Here is a 23,517-nt window from a genome sequence, read left to right as displayed (position 1 = left end):
AATTTAGCATTACCAGATTACCTTTTCTGAACTTGATCCAAGATAGTACGTCTAAATTTATAGTAATAAAATATTAGCTTCATTTTTATTATTTGTAATTTTTGCAAGTTATATGTATGTATATATACATACATAGATTCAGTACATGTATATATACAGTACAATTGTTCATCACTCGTAGCATTTCTTTACTTATGCAATTCATTGAAGACATGCACATCGTTTCTCTAGGAGCTTGTTATTAGTATATCAGTTTTGTACTGCTCTTACCTACCTAATGAGCTTAAATGGTCTTTTTTATATTTTTGGCAGATATTAAGTGGAGCAGATATAAACAACACATGGATAAGAATCGAGTGAAAGAAGAATACCTGACATGACTTATTGATTTATTCGTATACTTCTCTGGTACTTTAATAAATTTGTCCAACTGTGAAAGCTGTAAATCGATATTTTAGTCATGCTTTTAATTTCATGATACAATTTCCCTATATCTCTCTATCTCTTCTTTTCATCCATATAGTTGTTTCTGAAGCCTCAATATGTCTATTTTAAAATTGTCTGCCGATTCATCAGTAAGTTTGATGAACATTTTTAAAAAAGGTTAGCATTGAAAATGAATATATATTCTAGAAACATTTGCGTCATTTTCACTTTTTGTTAAAATATTTTAATTAAGTAGCATTGGTGAGCATTATTTAACAGGTTATCATTGAAAATGTGTGATTCTGCTAGAACACAAGTTGCGCATTTGGTTAGAAATATTTTAATTAATTATAATTAACAGCAAATTTATTGCTTAGCAATTCTCCATACTTTTCAATTTTGATGATACGCTCTTTTTGTTTTACCCTAAAGACATGTAATGAGTCATATTTTCTTATCCGATTCATAAAGCAGATTGCCATGTCTCATATATAAATATACAGCAGCTAAACACTTTGAACATCCAACTGAAAATTATGCACATACGTTTCCATGAGTTAACATATTTCCTTCTCAATTGAGATGCTTTGAATTTTGACTAGAAGGAGAGCAATTAGTCAATTCTCCTTATTTCATATTTTCCTTGAGTATATTCAGTTTCGCTTTTCCTCTTTACAGAGGGTCTCAAACTTTAATGAAATACTCACAACAGCCTTAAAATACATATTATAAATACGGAAATAAATACATTTCATTCGATTCCATCCTTTGACTGTTATTAATTGTTAATCAGCCATAGACTTGGAATGCCGCTTATAAAAAGAACTAATTAATGAAGATTAATTTCTATGTCTTTATAAATACCAACGACAGTAAATTATTACTTTTTCAAACTTTCAATGCACAAAATATCACACATCATTTTCAATGACAAAAATGCAAGGCATTTTTAATTGCTAAGAATAAGATCGTCTTATATTGTTGACCCATAGGTGTCTATTTAGTTCTCTAGTTTTAGCAACAATTACTTCTTGCAAATGACTACATTATCATTGTATTTTAGTAGCCGTCAGACCAAATATGTTGAACAAGAACTCAGCTGATTTAAGAAAATAATGCGGAACAAAATATGAAGATAAATGGGTTTCAGAAAATTAGATCAATAAACGCAATGCAATCTAGTCTAAGAAAGTTTTTGTTAATGGTTTTTTCACTGACATTACCACATGTGCAGTCATATTTTCCCTGGACAAGATGAATATAGTTGTTGACTAGTGACACAACAAGGCTACAAACCAATACTGGCACTATAATTGAATTTTTTTAAATTGTCTTCCTGATGATACAATAAAATAATGCTCTACTGAGATTTTTTTATATAAAAAGGACGATAATTATTCTCATTGTTAAAATTATACCATTTTAAAAATGTTATATAAATATATATAGGCTAGTATGGTCCAGTCTGCGAAAATTCATTCTTTTTTTATTTTACTAACTGCTCAAGATGATGTACTTGACACCACTTCGGGTTCTTTTGAGAGCACACGGGAGCGGTAATTGTTTTGTAGCCAGGAGATTAGCGAATGTAGAATTTCCACAAGCTCAATATCCAAGCCACTGTACATGAAAGCGACATGGAGATATGCCCTCATTCTGACTACCATGCATAGGGCAAATGAAAATAAAATTCACCTTACACATTTCACTCTTGCAGAGGTTTATATTATCTAAATCATCTAATTTTAACACGCGGTCAAATCGAACATTCCGGATAACCTCAGATCTTATCTTTATCTATAAATTTCTAAAACATAAGATTTTACTGTTAATTAAATGGTAAAGTTTCGGATACTTTTGGATTTTATCCTTAATCCTCAGAATATTTTCTTAAGTCAACTAATACAACCCAAATATTCGGATTTTATCACTAGGATCATATGTACAATTCTTAAATACTTTCAATACATAAAGTAGGTCATAGGAAGTTGATTTAGAAGAAAAGTGCGTAAAGTAATTTTAACAGATCGACATTTCAATTTAGGCAGAAAACATTTTTACATAGTAATTATTGAAAGAATTAAATATGTTGTAATAGAAACTTGTAAACGTATCTTCCCTCCTTGCTCTTCCGTTACATAAAAATGAATTAATAAATAAAGTGCAAATATAAACAATTAATAGCTGTAAAAAGATATAAAATAAATGAAATCGAAAACAAGAATAAGACGAAAAAACAAAAGCGTATTTTACATAGGTAACGTACAATTATTACTGATATTCGTGACTGACCTGTAAAAAATGCGTGGAACGTTACTGACAACGTTCAAAATTTCAAATATTTGCGAGATCGAAATTTAAAAGTTGCGCATTTTTAATAGAACAGAACACCCAGTTAAATCTAAAAATGTGCTGTTTTCTATTTGTTCTCTTTGCATAACTTCGTCATCTTTACTCCGTTTTAATACATTACTTGTGATATATCTTTTCTAAATATAAAATTATCCCAAGTCGTTAGGAAGGAATTGTTTCAGATGTCATATTTTATTGGTATCTCTTTATTTGTTTCTTCCGTGCGTAGATCTAAGGAACATTTAGGTTTCGTTCTGTAATGGAGCAATAACATTGGCTTTTATAATGAAGTATTACTTTTCCTCAGATATTTGCTAAAAGTTGTTTTATCATCATTTCTTTAGTTAGACTGATGGTTTGATAAATCATAATATCATATTCTTAGAATAAAATAAAAATTTTATTTATATGATATTGCTTTAAAAAAGTAATTTAAAACTTGTTTTCAGATATGTGTTAGAAGAATGTTTTAATTATTTTTATTTTTATTATTCCTTAATCAAAAAGTAATATTTCTTAACATACAGTATACGAAATTTCTCTAAGTGATTAGGGTTCGAACACGTGATGTGCTTTTAAGCAAAGTATGTTTTTATATAAATAAAGATATTAAAATGTACTTGTTTATTTTAATGAAATCCAATATTCCTCAGCTTGTTTGGTCTGATCGATATATCGTTTCAGTTTGTGTTTAAAACAGCAGAATTGTATTTGTCATAATTCGTTTCTCTTTGTCTTTCATTTATACCTTGACAATACTATTATGAAAATGTATTTGTGTGAAATGAAAATAAAAATCAGTGTCATATATTATGTTTAACTACTTGTAGCTATTAAGTTTCATTAAGGTTTACTATGTATTATGATAAGGAAGCAGATTGTTTTGAATCTTTGGCATAGTTAAATACTATAATATAACGGACTTTAAAATGTATGGTCCTACTAGGTATACCCAAAGCAAAATTATGAACCATATGTGTACCATAGGAAACAAAATGCCCTTTTAATGACAACATGCATTATATGCATGAATGGCCCCATTAGAATCGGGTACCTGTTTCATTAAGTCACCTGACAAATTAATAACGGATTTTTTATGCCCTGTACATAATCAATATCTTTGCTCTAACTATGGTAATTAGTTTAGGCCTAATCCCAGTTCTTAGATCTATATATGCTATACATTGCAACCAGTATCAATGGTGGAGGAAGATCCCTTGAATTAATTAAGATAAATGCAGATATTTCATTAAAATATATGCACACGTTTAGATGTTAAGGAACAACATAATGATACGGACTTATCTGACTGAAGGTATGTTCCTCTTATATAAAAAAATGAATGTTGGAAAATAAATATACTAAACATTCAGTCATATACGAATATGTTTAATTGATATCGAAATTATGAGGCAACATTTATAAAAAATACATGGGCTGCTGAAATTGAGATGTATTTGGATTTATAAGTAATTTAATGTCTTAAACTTAATTTTAGTTGCCATATCAAAATTGTCCTTTTATTCGAAATATGAAGACGTAGAATATCATTTATGGATGGTGATGATGTAAACAAGCAGAAGAACCTTAAATAAAGGCTTCCGATTGGCACTTTCTGTGCTGGAGTGTTCAATATGTGCTCCATGTATACATATTCGTCCTCTTTTTGCAACACATTAATCAAAACAAGTTAAACAGGACGGCTGATAATGGAGAAACTAAATAAATTACTCTAGTCAACAATTACATAAAACGAAACGGTTGTGTTATCCTTCTTAGGCCTAGAACAACGATTAGATTTATTAGAAGTTTCTTTGTACAGATCTGAAATTTTGAAACACGATACATCTGGGAATTCAAGTTAAATCGGATTGTCAATGAACAACTTAATACATAGCAGAATAGTAAGAAACATGTGTTCAAAATAATGACTGATCATTCCGGCAGATTTCATAAGCTGTGAAGGTTTTTACTTTTTATGTTTTAAATTTTTTGTAAAAGTACAAACAGAGTGGTTCGATTTATAAGCGCCTGTTTATTATGAGAAAGTGGATGAATTTAGCTCTGAACTGTACTGTTTCGGTTTGAATTTCAAAACCACATACATCACATCATTTTCATGGACTGTTACATTCGTATTACTTCATATAACTATCATCAGTTAACCTCATCCATTTTTCGTTCAGTACAATGCTAATTAAAAATTTAAAAAAATTATATTGCGTTGTCATTTGCGGCTGTGACTACTTATCAGAAAATAAAACACATATTAAACAACTTTATTTGACCATATTTATTTTTATAATACAGCCATAAGAAATGTGATCTATATAAGATCCCCAAATTATTAATTTCAGTAGAGTATATTTCCTTTTGGTGTTCTGTACGTTCTGTAATCATTTTACACCCCTGAAAATAGTATATTTTGTTTAACTGCTCGCTAATCATCACAAACTTAAAGACCTAATAAAGGTTCCTACGTCAAATATTGTTAGCATGTTTTTGTTTTCTAATTTCATGGTGTTGTTTTGTAATCATATCATTATATGATTTTTTATATAGGTGTTGTCTAATGTTGTAAAGCGCTTAGAACTTCTAAAGATTAGGCGCTATACAAAGTCCTCATTATTATTATTATTATTATTATTATAAACCAATGCTCAGCAAATACTAAACATGCAATTAAACAGGGCAAAATATACAGCCATTTGGTTTATTAATCTAAGCTAAATATGCAAAGAACCACACACAAATGTATTTTTCTGCTTTTGGTTTTATATTACAATGTCAATGAATACAATATGAACGGGCTGCAGTCTTGATATGGAAATTACATAGATGGTTTATTCATTAAAGACAAATAACGCAATTCAAATTAGTTAATCCCAAAAATATTAAGAGACTTTAAAAAACCAAACAATACATGTCCTTCAGCGCATTCCTCACTAGCAAGTTTCACGTGCAAGATTTTGTATGGAACATATTAATTCACGTTCATTATAATCTCCTTCCTCTGATTTTTACACAAATGGCCGTTTTGAGATTGTTGCGAGATGAGAACGTAACCCAATGCATTTCATGATATACATAATAATTAAGTGTCAATCATTTCATAAAAAAGTATATTACTTCTAAAGTTGTATGAACAATCATTTTCATATATGGCCGCATTTGACATTTTCATCATCCAACAAGTAGTTGCAATATATAAGGAAACGTATTATTTCAACGGTGTCTTTATCAATATATCGTTTCAATATAACTTTGATATAATTACTAAAACGAAAGATTCATAGAAACAAAAGACTAAAATAAGTATGCAAGTGTATTTATTTATCTATCCAAATTTATATATATAAGATAACTGCTAAGATAATATGTTTCTTAAATATTTTGCAGGGCTTTTTAGAATTGTATAATAAAGATTTGTTTTTCGGTATCCGTGTTTAAAAGAAACTTTCCTTCCCAAAACTGTATATCCAAAGGCGACAGAGTGGAGAAATGAACCTTATTTTATCAGTATGAGGGGAATATATTCATTGATAAGAAATTAAGGGACCGATGCAATTCTATGTGGAAATCATCTAATAAATGTCAGAAGGCGTTAATAAATATTTTGTGCAGTAAGTGCACATAGGAATAGATAACGATGTCTGATCAGTCGTATCAGAAGACTGATTATTATAAGTTGTGTTATATTGAAATCATTAAGTACTCGCACGAGATTGAGGTCGTTTGTTAATAAACATCTGCTGAGAGGAGTTCTTATTGACAAAAAAAAGCAAATCAAAGAAAAGTCGTCAGTAGTATGAGGATTGTTGTACAAAGGTGTTTTTATATTGTTCATCACGGTAAGTCTAGACGTCACTATGGACACAGTACTTGAAAGTTTCGACTAATTTTAGTTGTCTAAGTTTGCCATAATCTGTATCAGTAGATTTAGTACACACCGCCTTTCTCTGGCAAACTGGTTTGGCTATTGCTTTTGTCAATTTCTAACCATCTGTCGATACGTCTTAAGTACTGAGTCATGATCGTTGAAGATAGATTCCTTAACAAATCATAATTAGCACATGCTTCATTTAACAGCGAAATAAAAGCTTCACGAGCTTTGCAATTAAGTACACTCAGAACAAAACATCCTCCAGTGCTCTCCTGGCTATTTTATATTCTCTGAATTTGTTTAAATGAGAAAATATTGACCTACATAAATTTGTTGAAAGGGGTACTAATCTAGTATTTTTGAACCTTGAAGAACCTGAACTTCCATGAGAAGAGTGCTTTCTGCTTGCCAGTTTTAATGTTTTAAAATTTTGATTGAATTTGTTCTGTTTTCAATTTCATTTCCATCTCTCTTCTTTTTTGTATTATTCTGTATTTGCATTTGTCGCTCGTACCATTCTTCTTATTCTTCCTTAATTTGAATTTCTCTTTCTCCTTATTCTTGTTTAATTCGCATTTGGTTTTGTATCTCTTCCTTTTCTCTTTCTACTTTCTGATTTTTAAATTCGATCATTTTTTATGTAAATATGTTCTTAATTTTGTTTCCATCCACCTTTTTAATATAATATTCATTTAAAGTACTTGAATAGAATGTGATCTTTTCCACCTAATATTTTGTCACAATAAGATTAATTTTCTGTTTTAAGAAAGATGGTTTTACGTCGGAAAGAAAATAATGGCTGGCTAGCCACAGCATCTAATCGTTTTGAAGGACTGAGAGAGGAAAGAGTGGATATTAAGAAAAATAATTCAGTAACGAACATGAATTATTTTTTTAAATGTATTTCTATGAAATTTTTCTGAACATTATATCATGGGCGAACTCTATAATCATAAGCTAAGTAAGAAGAAGAAGCCAAACCTATAAGATTTGTAAAACGTATCAAGACATTCAATCATCAAAGTTATTAAAAGAAAATTAAAGAGGAAGATATAGTGCTTGAATACAAAGATGATCATAAAATAGTTTCTATTTAAGTCCAATAGAATTAAATGTTCCATATAAGTTTCACATCCTCGAAAGTGCTAGTCTGCCACAGTCCTGTCGTTTGAAACTGGAATTGTCCAAAACTCATTTGAATAATTCACAATAGTCCCCGAATTATAGTGTAGTCCAATGACCACTTTTTAACGCCATCTAATAATTCTAACAAATGTTTCCTCTCAACTATTATCTAAACACGACATTAAATGTGTCTGCAGATTTGTTGGTACAATAAAAACACATGAAATAAGAATTAATAAATTCTCTAGGCTTAGCTACTTTTATACAACTACAATCTCAAGAAACGATCTAAATATGCTAAAAGAGAAAAATCATTTAAAATTTGTATGGAACTGTATTGTCACAGGCGTGGATTATATTCATTTTTGATATAAATGTATTATCGGAGTACAAATTAATTTATAGTGTCATCTCTTCTTACGGTTTTCTTCTTTCTTAGTGAAATGCAGAGCTATAAAAAGTCAGTCTCATAAGATCATCCAACTTTATGCAATAAATTCTTTTCATTTCAGGTAATATCCAAACATTAATGGGTGGATTAAACCCACTAAAGTACTTCTGATCCGTCTCATTTTAGCAGCAATTCGGAAGATCTTTCCCGAAACATAAAGAACATCAATAGTAGAATGAAGGAGGTTACTGTTACTATTATGTTTCTCTTTCTTTTCCCTTTCGTCCATTCACGTAGAGGCATAATAAACGGATATTACTTGATTATGTAGTTAATGCGACGTAAAACGCTAATGTTTGATTCAGCATAATGAGCTTGAAGTGCATCTTCATACAATATTAAAAATAAACACTTAAAGTAACAACATTATTTTAAATTTTGCTTATCATCATATAACCGGATTAATATTTATTTAAAAATTATATTAATGTAATTATGTATTATTTGCGATTCAATATTAATTATTATAATTTTGAACAATGTTTGAATGTATATAATTAAATTTTTTCTATACTATGTGTGCCTAAATTATTTCTTGAACCATATGTTTCTGGCATTGACCTAGTATCTGATTATCACTTTTATTAGGAAAGGTAATCTGCAGCTGTGCCACATCTACAAAACAATCAGCCTCATCGGTCACCCAATCAAGTTTATGCTTAATATCATCCTCTAAAGACTGAAACCACTATCAGAATACAACATTTAAGATCAACAGGCATGTATCATAGCTGGACCTAGCACTATAGAACAGTTCTTCAATCTTAGGGGGTGACAGTGCTGGAGAAAGAGCAATGCCCAACCCGCTGATGATATCGATGACTTTGCAGGAATCGTACAAGAAATGGAAGCTTTAGTGAACCGTAGCCAAAACCAAGCATCACCATATTATGGTATTAAGATCAGCGCTGGAAAAAGACTAATGACAAACAGGCTGTTGGGTATCCAAAAGGAAATACGAGTGAATGGACAAAAGATGTGCACAGTGAAATTATTCAAGTACCTATATGCAATCTCCTCTGAGGAAAGTTCAAAACCTGTGGGTTTTTTAATGAATGCGCAGACAACAACTGCACTGGATATTTGGAAGGAGAGCAACATTACCCTAGTATTCAAGATCAAGCGTATCGCTCCCTTGTAATGTTTATATTCCCGTATGCGTATGACATGTCGGCTCTGACAGCGAAACAAGATAGAATAATTCATGCCTTAGAGATGGAACTTGAAAATCTCATAGTTAGAACTCGCCTCTAAAGCAGAAATGCGCATTAGAATCCAGCGTACAATCAGACCATAAGAAGACATCATCACTACCGTAATAATGCAAAAACAATAGTGGAGTCACGTCTGAGGCCTCAGCTGGCCTGCCAAAGATGATCTTCCAGGGCACAGTGTGGCGCAAAGGGAAAATAATACAGACAGAAGAAGAGATGGGAAGATAACATCAAAGAGTAGTTAGGTATGGACTTTGCAAAGTTGCAAAGAGCAATGGAGGAAAGGACAAATGGAGAGATTTTGTCGCAAAGTCATCATTAGCGTCCTTACTACCAGCCAGGTTACGGGTTAAATGAAATAATTAAATGAAGCCAGATCGAGTGGTCTAGCCTATAGCGCGGAATTTAAAAATATAATCGTATGCTAGCATATATAATACACAGTTCTTTATTTCACAGCTGCAATGTATTTACTGTCCAAATATTTTCTCACATTCACATTTGGCAAGTAGGGGCCCAGGGCGGCCGATTAGATTAAAGCGCTCACCAATCACTGCCATCTCGTGCTGAGCCAATTTCGTTATGTGAGAACGCTTCTAGTAGGTACCTGTGGTTCCGTGGTTCTTATCGGGGTTTCCGGGGTTCCTCGTCCAACCATTATACTGGCCGCAATCTAAAACCTATCCTGATCCAAGAAATGCACTGTGTCATGGCTTAAAAACGTTTGGTAGATGTTTTCCACATTAGATGTTATTTAGAGCAACCCTCTGTAGCAATTAACACTTATTTTGGAAGATGTTCCCTAAACCATACAGAGTCTGAATAGCCGAAAACGTCAATGATAGTCATAAATATTCTCTAGTATTTTTTCTTTCACTTTCGTAAGAGCTAACTATATGAAAACATAAACTGATTTGCACCTAGTTTCAAATTTTTTATGGAAGGGGAACATACATTGCGTATCAATATGTTGTTGTTTAACATATAGACATGTGTATATATTTTCATTAAACAGCTGCATTTAGGTTAATTATTTAAAAGCCAGAATTGTAGAACTAAAAGACTAGGAGTATGAATATGTGGCCTATTAAATCTGATTTGAAATAAATGTACTAATACAATTTTTGTCGCTAATTCTGTGGTTGGGTATTTTCGTTAATTTCGCTTTTACATTTACCTTGGCTAGTTACATATCATTATCCATATTTAAATATCCTTTCTTCTCAAAACTACATATCGTTAGACAACATAAATTTGACGGAAACTAATATGACAGTAATAATAAATACATTTATTGCATAACCGATTTAATAAATCAATACGATTCAACTTGACAACATCAAATTAAAGTCATAAGATCGTATTATGTTAACTATACCTTCTGAAACTGATAACTATATATACAATAGTCGTCCTCTGTTTTTAAGGAAGGTCTTTATTTATTTATTGATGACAAAACTGACTTGAGAAACAGGAAAGATGCATTAAACGGTTATGAGTTTTGAACACTTGTTTTCTTTATCCAATAGACCCGCATAGATGATAAAATTAAGCACTGATTTGTGACAAAGACGATTAAGAACGTTTCATTTCACAATATGTCATTGCCCACTGGGAAGCAATCACCGGTGTCCGACTTGGCGTGATACTATCTACATTTTCAATGACATCTCTACTTCGGATCATGTTTTAATACTGCTTTGGGAAAAGAGTTGACTTTAAATTAATCTACATTTTGTATCATGTCAATTTTAACAGTTGTCGGTCATTTTCATATATACACGCCTTGAACCCTAATCTACTGCTGTGGGGTAGCTAGCTCTTTCCTACCAAACTACTGGTACTGCACTATCTATATGCTACAGAGTAACTATGGGAGGTGTATATGCCACATATCAATTTCAAGAAATCCATATCTTTAATTATTAAAATACACGAAAAAGTTGAGACATAGCCTGAAATTAAGAAATTTGACAGTGGCCAATTTATGAATCTGTCCCATGCCACATATGCCTGATACCGGATTGTGAATTGTGTCAATGGTAGAATTATTAACATATGATTGAAAATCAAAACATACTTCCAATTGTCACACAAAGTATAAAAAATGACTTGAAAATAAAATTTCTAATCACATTTTTATTTTCAAGCAAACTGTCTAATATTCAATGAACTAGATGAAATATAAATTACTTTCAAAAGCCTTGAAATGAGATTTTCATTTCTTAATGACTTTCAATGACCTTTAGTGACCATGCCGGCCCTGAATATATACCAATAGCTAACAAGAAAACATCAAAAATTTAAAAATTTGACCTCGTCACATGGATAAGATGACATCCCTTCTTCAAGGCTTTTATTTTCTTTTTAAATTTTTGGCTTATACATGAGTATATACAAAAATAAGGACTTCCTACACTTAAAATGGGCTCAAAAACAACACAAAAAGCACAAGAAGAATACATAAATTGTAATGAAATTGAATAAAATGAACATACAATAAATGATTACAAAGAACAGATGATTTTCAGTAATGATTTAATTGGCACAATTATTCACAAGCTACAAAACAAATACTTATTATGTTACATACATATTATTAATATACAGAATATACAAGTAAATAAGCATGTCTAAATAAAAATAAAATATGCAATAACAATCTCAGTAATTCAGACAACAAGAAATTGTGATTGTGACCAAAGCCAGAGTATTCAAAACCATACTTTTAATTATTACAATGAAAAGACCAGTTAATTTTATTCTCTAGCAAGACCTACAAAATCCTTCATAAAACAAAAAAAAAATGTTACTAGGTCAGCTGACAAGATAGATGAACCAAAACAGACATTCACAAAGAAATGAATTAAAACTGATCTACACCTGCAGCTGACACAATACATACTAAAACAATGCAAACAATATCAAAAAGGTATAGATTCCAAGTGCAAGTGTTATATGACCTTTTGACCTTGACATCAGTGTATGCAATACATTTGTCGACAAGGTATAGATTCAAAGAGAAAGTGTTGAATCACACCTTTTCAGTTATATCAGGTGGTGAATATCCTTGTGATGGTGACTAAAATCCAGAGTCTAAAATCAATACTGTGCATTTAATTATTGCCAAAATACACACCAGTTTTATCTAGAAAGAGTCTCTTGCAAGACTTAAATTAAGTCCAAAACTTCATGTCATTTTTAATTCCAAGTGGAATCAAAATATGCACAGGATTTTATGCTACGACATATAAAAGACTGATTATAGAGATTTGAAAGACAATGCTAACCTTATCAATTTTCCCATGATAAAAGATTCGGATCCACGCCAAAATGTTAATAGTTAAAACCTGTGCTTCAATAATAAACCAGTAATTGCATATGACATGTTTTATTTAAATGCCAAAGTGCAGAGACAACTCGCTTGTTTAATTTTAATTTTGAACTTGTTCAGCCTTAACTTCAATTGTTTCTTTTTGACTTGAGAGTTACAGCTTTTACTGACTCTGGAAAGATGATCCTAATTAGCCCTAACCAGTTTGGAATAGCATCACTTCGAGCATAAGAAACAAATAGTGAGAAATGAAAAGGATGAATGAAATTTTGAAAGGAGTCATGCACATACTTTGATGCCATGTAGAGGTATTGTTGACGTGTAAAACTAGTTTTGCAATTAAGTTGTTTACCCTGACCATGTGACTTTCCAGATTCCTAAGTAAATCGTTTACCTTGACCAGATGACTCTAATAGGATTATTTCTTTCACAACGTGGTTGACAAAGTTATCATGCAGAAGCAACACTGGAAACTGACAAACAGATAAGTGGACAACATGACATAACAGGTTAAATCTTATGGCAGGCATATATATGAAAGCAAACATAGAAAATGTCATAAATACAGTCAGGTATGTTCACAACACAAACACATACAAACACACTTGAGGTCCATGACTTTGAGGAAATGGCTTTGAGAATGCACCTGGCTTCTTTACTTCCTTGAAGCAATCTCCCTCAAAATTCGCCAGATCACGTAGTGCCTCACTGGATTCTGAACTTAGGTCTTCTATATGCTCCACACTCGCTGTGATCAACTCCTCTGGAATCTTCTCTGTGACATTGGCAGGATTGGGCAGGTCCATCAGAAGGGGTTCACTGACAACAGTCTCCACAATTCTAGTCATTCCCATAGTCTGCATCTGAAAGGAGAGTAGGTAGAGCTCCTCAACTTATTTGTATTACCAGATTAGAGCAAAAAGCAGAAACCAATTTCAAGGACTATTTATTTTACTGATAACAAAGTCAAATGCAAATTCCTTAGCTAAAACAATACAATTTATGTTTGGTGTTTTTCCAATGCATATCTGTCAACTTCTCACAGCGGGAGAAAAAAAAATATTTTTAGAGTCATTCCATGCCTACCTTCCAATCTCCTAATATCTTCTGCTTTTTGCAGGTAACTTCCGCTTATTACATTATGTCTGTTGATTTTCATTTCTAAAAAATAGATATATCACATGCAATCCAGAGAATCCATATTCTGTTTTAACACCTGTGAATATAGTTGTGATGAAATAATATACTACAAACGTTTTTTTCCTCAGTAAATAAAATGTTAAGTTTAATTATTATTCATGGAAATTTCCAAATTTCTTTTAAACCTGTAATGGCCATGATAGCTCCTGATAATACTACATTGGAGTACGGCATGAGGGATATGTATGCTTCTTATCACCTGACTAAGAAGGGCAGGTTGGAGTGGACTCAAACTCTTGATTTCTTTTCAACCATAACACAAGATGATTCATTTATTAAGAAACATTCAATAAAGTCAGTTCATAACCATGACAGTCTTGATGTTTGTGTACTAAGCCAAAATAATATAATTGTCTTGAGGTACAGTATGGTATTTGATAATTTCTCACGTCAGGGTACACATTAGCACTATAGTTCATTATATTATTACTTCTTCTGATGAATGAAAATTATACAAGAGTTACCATATGTGGATTTAGTTGCAATAAAGTTTACTACAGAAGAGAAAATATGACTTGATTGTAATATGTGAAATGTAAAACCTGCAAGGAAGACACTTGCTTGACTATAGCATAATACTTATTTGAAGTGAATTGATATAGACAGAAGTAAATTGGCTGTCAAGCTGGTAAGGAAAACACTCACAATGACTTATACAACTAATAAATTATAAAATAGAAACATAAAATATGTTTTATAGATTGCTAGAATAATCAAGAATTGTTGAATTGAATTTAGAAAGCCAAGTCGATGATGAAAACACTCACTAACTTTGATATTCTATTTCCCTAAGAACTTTATTATACCTGTAATTTATGTAAAGGAATTATATACTTGTAGAGAAACTTCTCTGTATGCCTTTAGCTTCATAAAACTAATTAAAAATATGAATAAAGAAATAAATAAAAGTATTGGTCTGTGAGGACAACACTCACTTGACCATATAACTGAGTTTCAAAAAACAAATAATATAATAATATCTAGCTTGCTTGTAAAAATAAATTAGAAGTGACTAGAATGCATATTATCTGGAAGAAAGAGGAATTGAAAATAAACAATAAATTCCTTAAATAAATACTGATTTGTACTTGAATAAACAAAAAAGTACTGTCCTAAATATTGCCTAAAGTTACATAACTCTATAATAAATTAAACAAAACAAAATAAAACAAAATAAAATAAATAAAATTTAAAATAACTGATGTACACCTCTCCCTTGATAACTTGCGCACAACAGGGTCCACAAACATAGACCACACTATAAACGAGGCGCGAGTTACCGAGGGACCACCAAAAATTGGAGAAAAATAATCGCTTTGACAGCGAGAAAACCATGGGGGGAGCGGAGTTAGGGAACTGGGCTGTTTATTGACTGAATCCTCATTTTACAATCACGTCGAAAATAATTTTAATAATGCGCTTTTTCTAATGAAGTTGTTCGTTAATCTATTTAAATAACATTTTTTTCAAAATGTCCAACATATGAAAGATCATTCCAACTGGTTTCAACAACCATCACGTGTACCTGAAAAAAAATCTATTACGTAACTGCTTTCTGTTTTCTTGATGAGTCTGGTTCCCACAGTGGTGTTTAATTATTATTGCAACCAATAATTTTGTTGTGCAACCAAGAATTGTTTTATAAATTTACTGATTTTCTCAAGCAGAACTATGCCACCCGAGGTATGTTTGGTATTGTGTCTAATTTTCAACCATTTAATTAAACTCAGGATAACTTAACTTTTAATTAAAACCAGACATGCATAAAGGTGCAGCTGACATTACTTTTCATTTCAACATGGGTCATCAAACAGTTACAGTAGCCATATCAGAAACCCTAAACAATATATATTTCTTCCCTCAGCGTGGTCATGCTCAATCTCTCATTGTCATTCAGAATTTCCTCATCAGATGAAAATAATTTTCATTAATTACAGTATTTGTGTATTTGTATGTGGTTCTGTAGGTAATGTTCCAAGTAATGCATGCCACGTGCTGCTATTCACTCACTGTTATACTTCAGATTAATTTGTGTCTGATTCAGCTAACAGTGTAAATGTGTTATGGGTCAAAAATTCATTATTGCTTGTGTGTTGTTCTGGATCATCAGCCTGACTGGGATATTCTCATTGTTTCTGAGGTTATCATCATCAATAATAGGTGCAGTTCAACACTCAACTGCAAACTGATAAAATTCATGTTAAATTAAATAAAGTACATTTCTGTTTGCAGAACATGCATACCTCACCGAAACAAATACAGATCTTAACCTAATCCCACCAAGGTTAACAACTTCATAAAGCCAAAAATTTGCTTTAGAGTTATCACTTCAACTCATCCACATATTGTATACAAATGCATTTATCTATGTCGAGTGATTTTCGCACAACTGTAGTAACAAGTTTCACTAGTTTACATCCATTTATCTTAAAACAGATGTTAGTAAAGCTGATGGGTAAATGCAGCTGAAGCTTAAACTATTGACATGTGACCTTAACTTTGAAAGTATGAATTTTCCCCTAAATGTAGACCTGCCAACCCTAATAAGACCTCTTTAATACAGTTGTTTTTTCTTCCATAAGTTGGAATAGTTTTCAGTAATTGTAACAAAATATCAAAAACTTTTTAAGAGGTTTATTGTCTATTTCATCTTGTCATCTTGTTGGATGCCGTTACAAAAAAGTCAACAGCTTGATCATGAAGATGTTTTAAATCACTAATGTTGCTCATTTTAAGGCATCCGAGGGAGGTAAAGTTTGTCTGGTTCCCTGACCACTTACACTGCATCTAATATGAAACCCTGATCTGAAATAAAGGCAATACTATTACCATTCATAAGATACTTGTCATGTTTTTGTAGTTCAAATACATTACATGATGCAAAGACTGCATCTGGATTTTACCAAGTCTTGGCAACATGTGTAGACCTGTTAAATAGTTATGCATAGGATAGTGTTAGCTTTCTGAGAACAGGGAACTAAATAACACAGGAAAAGAGAAATGGCGGTGGACTATTAGGTGGGTCAGAACATCCTGTGAACTACTGCAATGAGCAAGATTTAATGAAAAGTGTCTATCAATGAATGACCAGGAAAGTATCAGACCCTCAGCAGATTATTCTTTAATGCTTTAATACAGAAAATGCAAGTTTTCAGACCTTGAATTTGACAGCAGAAATCCATGTTTTAGTGCCACTTCATTTAGCAATTTTCTTGACAATGATTTTACTTAAATCAAAGGCATTTTGAAATTAAAGTTGTGCATTTTTCAAGTCTAATCAATGTTTAGGATTGAAATAGTTGATAAAGGTGGAAAATATCTTTAGAAAAATTACCATAATTAAATCCTAAGTTTAATCAGAATTCATACACCTATTTCAATCATTGCCAAATCCAATTTCTCACTAAAAGAATTTGTTTTGGGAAGCCAGAAAATCAGAACCAAATCACATTAGGACATATGATCAAGATTATAATCAAGAATCAAGGTCTGAAGATGGTAACAAATTTAAAGACTTTATTAATGTGCTGAAGACACTATGGTGGAGAAAATCCATTAAGCAGACACGTGCTAGTTTTAACAAAAACATGGCAACAATTTACTAAGTTGAAAACTGAAGCAATTGGTAATGTTTGACCAATATGATAAAATGTACACATGTTCTTGTTACAAAGATTTTGCATGAAAGAATGGCATGAAAATGGCATTCATGATATCAACATTCATGATATTATCTACATAGATGTTTGTGATGGTTCCTTCTACTTTTAAAATGAATTAAAAGATGTATGGACTGAAATGTACATATCACTAATACTTACAATTTCTCAAACTTGGACAAAATGATTTTTAAATGAAAAAGTCACAATTCAAGGGAGAAAAAAATTAGTAGGCGCAAGTTTCAATATTTACGATATATTTAGATAAATAAGAAAGGATCAGACGATGTTCATTTTTGTATGATGTTATTGTTGAAAAATATATACTAGTCTACACAAACTGGATAGAGTGAATCCAAATATAACGTGGGATTTTGTGTGTTATCACATTTTTCTTAAAGGCATAGAAATCTGAAAATGGAGATAGGCTTCCATTTGATAACATGAATAAAATCCAGATTAAACCTGATAAATTAAATCTTGATATATAGTTACTTTCATCATCAAAACAGCATTTAGAGCCAGGAAATTTAAAATCTACATCATGAAATTCACAACCTTTATCAATTCCAATGCTGTTAAATTTTCTTTAATGAAAACAAACTATTACAACTATTGTAATTATACTGAAAATGGCAACATACAATAAAATATGCATCAATGAAAATGCAATTAATGCCTACTGCTGTAAATAAAACATAAATACCAATAAAAAAAAGTCTTGTCAATTGAAATTTATGTTAGTTTTTTAAATAGTTTTTTGCTTGATTGTCATGCAATGGCCACTTAGCAGTGTTTATTGGATTATTAGTCAGTTCAAAGCAGATTTTTATTATCTTAATTATGTCTCGTATCAATCAAGAAAATGTGGTAAAAGATATGCAAATTCTACCTGCATTTATGATCAAAAAACAAATTCCAAATTTTATAGTAGAATTAAAATTCTCAAATTTTAATATTTAAAAAGCAGCTATTCATTCTTCTACAACACCTGAATCTATTTGTGACATGCAATAAATGTTTTATCATGTGCCCATGTAAATGTGATAATATCTGGTTAACCTGAAATGACCTATGCTATGAAATCTTTCATTCTGAATATTTTACTCTCGTTTGCATTTAGTGTATACTCATTATCTACTAGTCCTACATGTAAGACCTTGATGCTGATATTTATGTTTTGGGCGTCAGGGTCTTAATGCCTAACTAACAGTGCTGTGTAGTATGTTTTGATGTAGACTAACATCTTAACGAAAGTCAAATTTTCAGGAATATCTCACAACTGGCAACTAAAGTCAAAATGTTTTAGTCAGACTTTACTTACTCTGATGTCTTTTCTCTAATAAATTCAAATTCTCACAAAAGAAATGGACCTGTTTTAATGTTTCGTTGGCCTACATTTCAGTTGACTGGAAAGCGATGAAAGACAAGAATACCGAAATCGGGTTAAAGCGAAATATTATTATTTAACAAAATGAATAAAAAAATATATTATGCATGTTGGAACTGTAAAGCAATGTTTCGTTTCGTTCAAGAAACATGTCTGCCACATGAACCTACTTAAACATACTTTGGCATACCTCGACTACCGTCGCATTGCAACAAATTCAAATGTATGTCAACAGAACATGAAAATGCGTCCATTTGCTTGTGTCATATTTTCATTCCGCCAGGATAAAGACAGCACAGTAGGTATATTAATTACACATACATTAATGGAAGAGTGTCGATATATGTTACCAAATGTGTGATATTCCTGAAACTTTGACTATTTGTTCCAATGTCAATGACATCGGAACACGCTATACAAGGCCGTTATTTGAATAGTAAGACATAGCACTAAAACAAAACCAACATGTTCTATGTCTTACATTGCAGGACTAATTATCTACCTACAATTATTTATAATAAAAAAAAACAAATACCAAACGTTCTGGTGGCTGAATGTTTAGAACGTCTGTTTCGGATGCAGGATGTAGAGAAGACCTGCCAACCCTGACGAGTCCATCTCATTAAGGCAGTTGATTTTTTTCTCCCTAAGATTGACCAGTTTTCAGTGTAACGTGTTCAGTGTAAGGTGTAACAAAATATCAATTACTGCTATTGTAAAGCTGGAAAACGTAATTAAAAGTTCTACGCATCGACGATAAACATTCTGTTCAACTGAAAAGTTTGTAAAGTACGCGTGGACTTTATTTACCACTAGTACAATTGCACAAACTCTAATTCCAAATCCTATTCAGCACAGTGGCTTGTTTGCTATCTTTCAACTTTACATAATTCTTGGAAATTGTTTTCCATTTCACATGACGACGGCAATCATATCTCCCGCCACGAGACATACTCAAACTGACAAGTAATGTCCAATTTTCGTGATTGTTTCCTTTCCAGCTTTTATTCTCAAAAATCTGAGTACTCTTTATTCTTCTGTGTTGATTTGTAACACTTTACTAGAAGCTTATTTTCCCTTTAAACATGCATCTCTTTCTGAACGCCATTTTAAAAATTATATAATCCACTGTTTGATCATGCAGACGCTTATCATGAACAAAAAGGTGCAGTTTAAAGCGTCTGGGGTGCTGTTGTAAAGTTTGTCTGGTTCGCTATCTACTTTTACTAATTCTAACATGGAACCCGGATCCAAATAAAACACGGATGAACCAATTATCCGGACTTTCGGCAACGATAATTTTTCCGTAGTTTTTGCTAGTATGCCGTAAGTCCATATTTTAAGGGTAATTTTCGTAAGACTTATAGCAAAATCGTTAGAATCGGCAGGTCTGGGTAGCGGGTTTGAACTGTAGCAGAATCATACTAGACTTATAAAAATGGTACTAGCAGCTGCATCGCTTAGTTGCTGTTAGAAATAGTCAGCCTGGTGTCATGATAATGTTACTGGGTGGAGCATGATGCTACATGTCTGCGAAAGGATGCCCTAGTGCTAATCATTATTATAAACTGACACGCTGTTGACCTAGCAATAGGATTATAACGATTAAAGCTACGTTAAAAATAAAAAATACCAACATACATAAAAACAAATGCCTATTTTTTCTTAATTATTTTTTTTCCAAACTAAAGAATCATTACAATTACATGACAAATAGTTTATTTTCATAAAATTAGTCCATGTATTTGCATAAATTTAGTCACCTTAAACCCACGCTATAAGGACGACATTATCATTGCAAATATATGTTATGTACACTAATAGCCATTAAACACTTTGCATTGCAACTCGGTAAACTATAACAAATTTGCAATGTTTTAACTGCCTGATACTGAAACTTTGTGCCAAATCTATAACTGACCATCAGCCATTGCAGCATATTTTCCTCAAAAAAGGTGATACTAAATTACGAACACAATAATTAAGTTTTGTTTTACGGATGCTGGAAGATTATGTTTTATGAAAGGATGATGGGATGTTCGGGACACATTCAGTATGTAAACAAATGCCTGTTCGTAAACAGCAACGTGGAAAATGGAAAGAATGACAAAGACTGTAAGGTATATATATATATATGAAAAAAATGCGCTACTTTAACCAGAGATTCGTGTCATGTATGTATTAACCTACAGTATTTCAGGACGTTTATGCCAATATATTTTTAAAACATATCTAGTCTGTCCTTATTTAAAACATTAAGAAAATCGAGATAAATTGTAAACAGGAAACAAAACAATCCATGTGCGCCATCGCAGTGCCCACATACGAGTGCACAGAACCCGACACAGTTACCTGCTAAACTAACACACACACACCATACTATCAAAACGGCATTTGGAGTGACCATCACATTGTGTTGTACTACAAAACACTTAGTTATCGATCATTTAATAAGTCGTTTAGAGTGACAATTACCCCGTTATTTCCTATGCATCACTACTTATACGCCATCCAACACCCACAATTTAGCATCAACATTCCTTCTGCGTTGACCAGCATACAGATATTTACTATCCAGCATCTAGTTTGTCTACTATCCAACACTCACACAATAGCAACACGCTGTTGGAACCACCAGTATGCCACATTTACTATCTACTACACTGTTAAAGTGACCATCTACTACACTGTCAATCTTTAATTTGTAGCTTTAATTTTCAGTTTTAGTTTCCAATTTTCATTTTCATAGAAGTTCAACTCTGACATTTGGACAGTTTATAAAGTAAAACAGAGCCAATAACCACAATATCTGAATATTTATTAGCTGATCGACTGAATGATATTTCACTAAATATACTGTTTGTCCCATGTTAATCCAACTCAAATTGCATTTATTAAGAAGCCATATTAATGCGGCAGGAATATGCCATGGATTTTCATTGAATGAAAGCAAATTCTTCTTGCTAGTGACATGCATTTGGATTAACATACCTTGCATCAACAAGACTAGACTGTTCTGATACTAAGACAGCATTGACAACTAGGATCATGAAATATCAAAATTCATTCTGATTTCTCAAACATCACGCAGAAAAGTTCACTAAACGAACACAAATCATATATCAAATATGCAAACCCTATTTTAATTTAATTAGTGCATCCCTCCGATTAGTAGGAAATTCGCCTTTGCTGTAACAAGGATAGGGCAGTTTGCTCAAAATTGTTAGTTCTATAATATACCCTAGCACTGAATTTTGAAAGATTAGAACCATCTGCATCGTGAACATTTTGTTATTTAATGTGGACCAGTATAGCCAAAGTAGAAATTATTATGAAACTATGGTATTAAATAAGTAATAGAAACTAGCAAGAACCAATAAGTTTTGTAAAATTCAATTTATCTGCCGATAGTACAAAGTGAAAACGTATATAAAAAAAACTTACATTATTGTAAAATAAATCCCAGATAATCCCAGAATTTTGATTAATTCCTAAGGATTAAAGATCTGAACAAACTTTAGTGGTATTCTAAAATAAATCCAATGCTGGAAGTGGTGATATGCCTGTAGTGGCCTGTGTCGTAGTGAAATGACAACAGTCTTTTGTTGAATCACGATAATACAATCAAGAATATATCCTTATTTGAAATTTCACTATAAATTCAAGTCTTATTTCCAAGAATAATATTTCTGGGCACTTTGTATTTCCAATGAATAACACGAATTAAGTAATTTTAATATATAAATTTCAACCCAAATGTAACACTCGACAATACAATAATACAACTGATTCTGCTCACATCTTACAGCATGAATAAGTAATTATTCCAGAAACAAGATTTTATAAGCCTCTATTTGACCTAGGTCACAATAAGCAGTTTATATAAGAAAAAATATTACCTAATCGAAAATTTTATTCTAGAAGGTTACAAATGTTTACAAGATAAAATCTCAGTAATATTTAGAAGGTCTGTCATTACAATTATAACTAAAATAAACATAGAAAACACAATGTCCTTGACTCAGACCAAGATGTATAATTGTATTTATATCAATAATAATCCTAATATTAAACCCATACTCATAGAGGAAATATTAGCTATGTATAGTTGTTTACAGAAAAAAGGTCAGGTAGAATTGGACAAAGTCAGATACCAAATATGACTTTAATAACACATAGCAATTAATGAAATAAAAATAGAAATTGCAAACAATGTAAATTAAGTATACATAAAACCTACCAGCATAAAGAAAAAGAAAGATTCATGCAATAAACCTTTCTTTTATCTATTAATAAAAAAAATGTACACGAAATTAAAACATAAGATGAAACACCTTATCAATGAAACAAAAGTTCATAAGAGACAATATAATATTTCTATGCATTTGAAAGTACATCTATTACTATATTGTATTTTCCCTTGATGAACATGATGACAATATTGTATTCATGCTTCATCAAACTCCACCTTAATAATCTCTGA

General features: G+C 31.6%; 1 long non-coding RNA gene across 2 annotated transcripts; it reads right to left on the bottom strand.

Moving 5' to 3' along the window:
- Positions 1–12,707: 12,707 nt before the first annotated feature.
- On the bottom strand, positions 12,708–20,146 carry LOC149795685 (uncharacterized). 2 transcript variants are annotated; one of them, XR_016422136.1, is made up of 2 exons: positions 19,845–20,146; positions 12,708–13,648 (listed from the first exon to the last, which is right to left on the bottom strand). It is a non-coding gene; the product is annotated as an uncharacterized LOC149795685 (long non-coding RNA). The 2 variants fall into 2 exon arrangements; XR_016422135.1 differs by lacking the exon at positions 19,845–20,146 and adding an exon at positions 19,570–19,705.
- Positions 20,147–23,517: the final 3,371 nt, after the last annotated feature.

Source organism: Sinohyriopsis cumingii, chromosome 7, assembly GCF_028554795.1.
Source record: "Sinohyriopsis cumingii isolate HCF-2022 chromosome 7, ASM2855479v2, whole genome shotgun sequence".
Lineage (NCBI taxonomy): Eukaryota > Metazoa > Mollusca > Bivalvia > Unionida > Unionidae > Sinohyriopsis > Sinohyriopsis cumingii.
The sequence above is the reverse complement of the archived record's forward strand: the minus strand, read 5'-3'. Positions and strand labels throughout refer to the sequence as shown.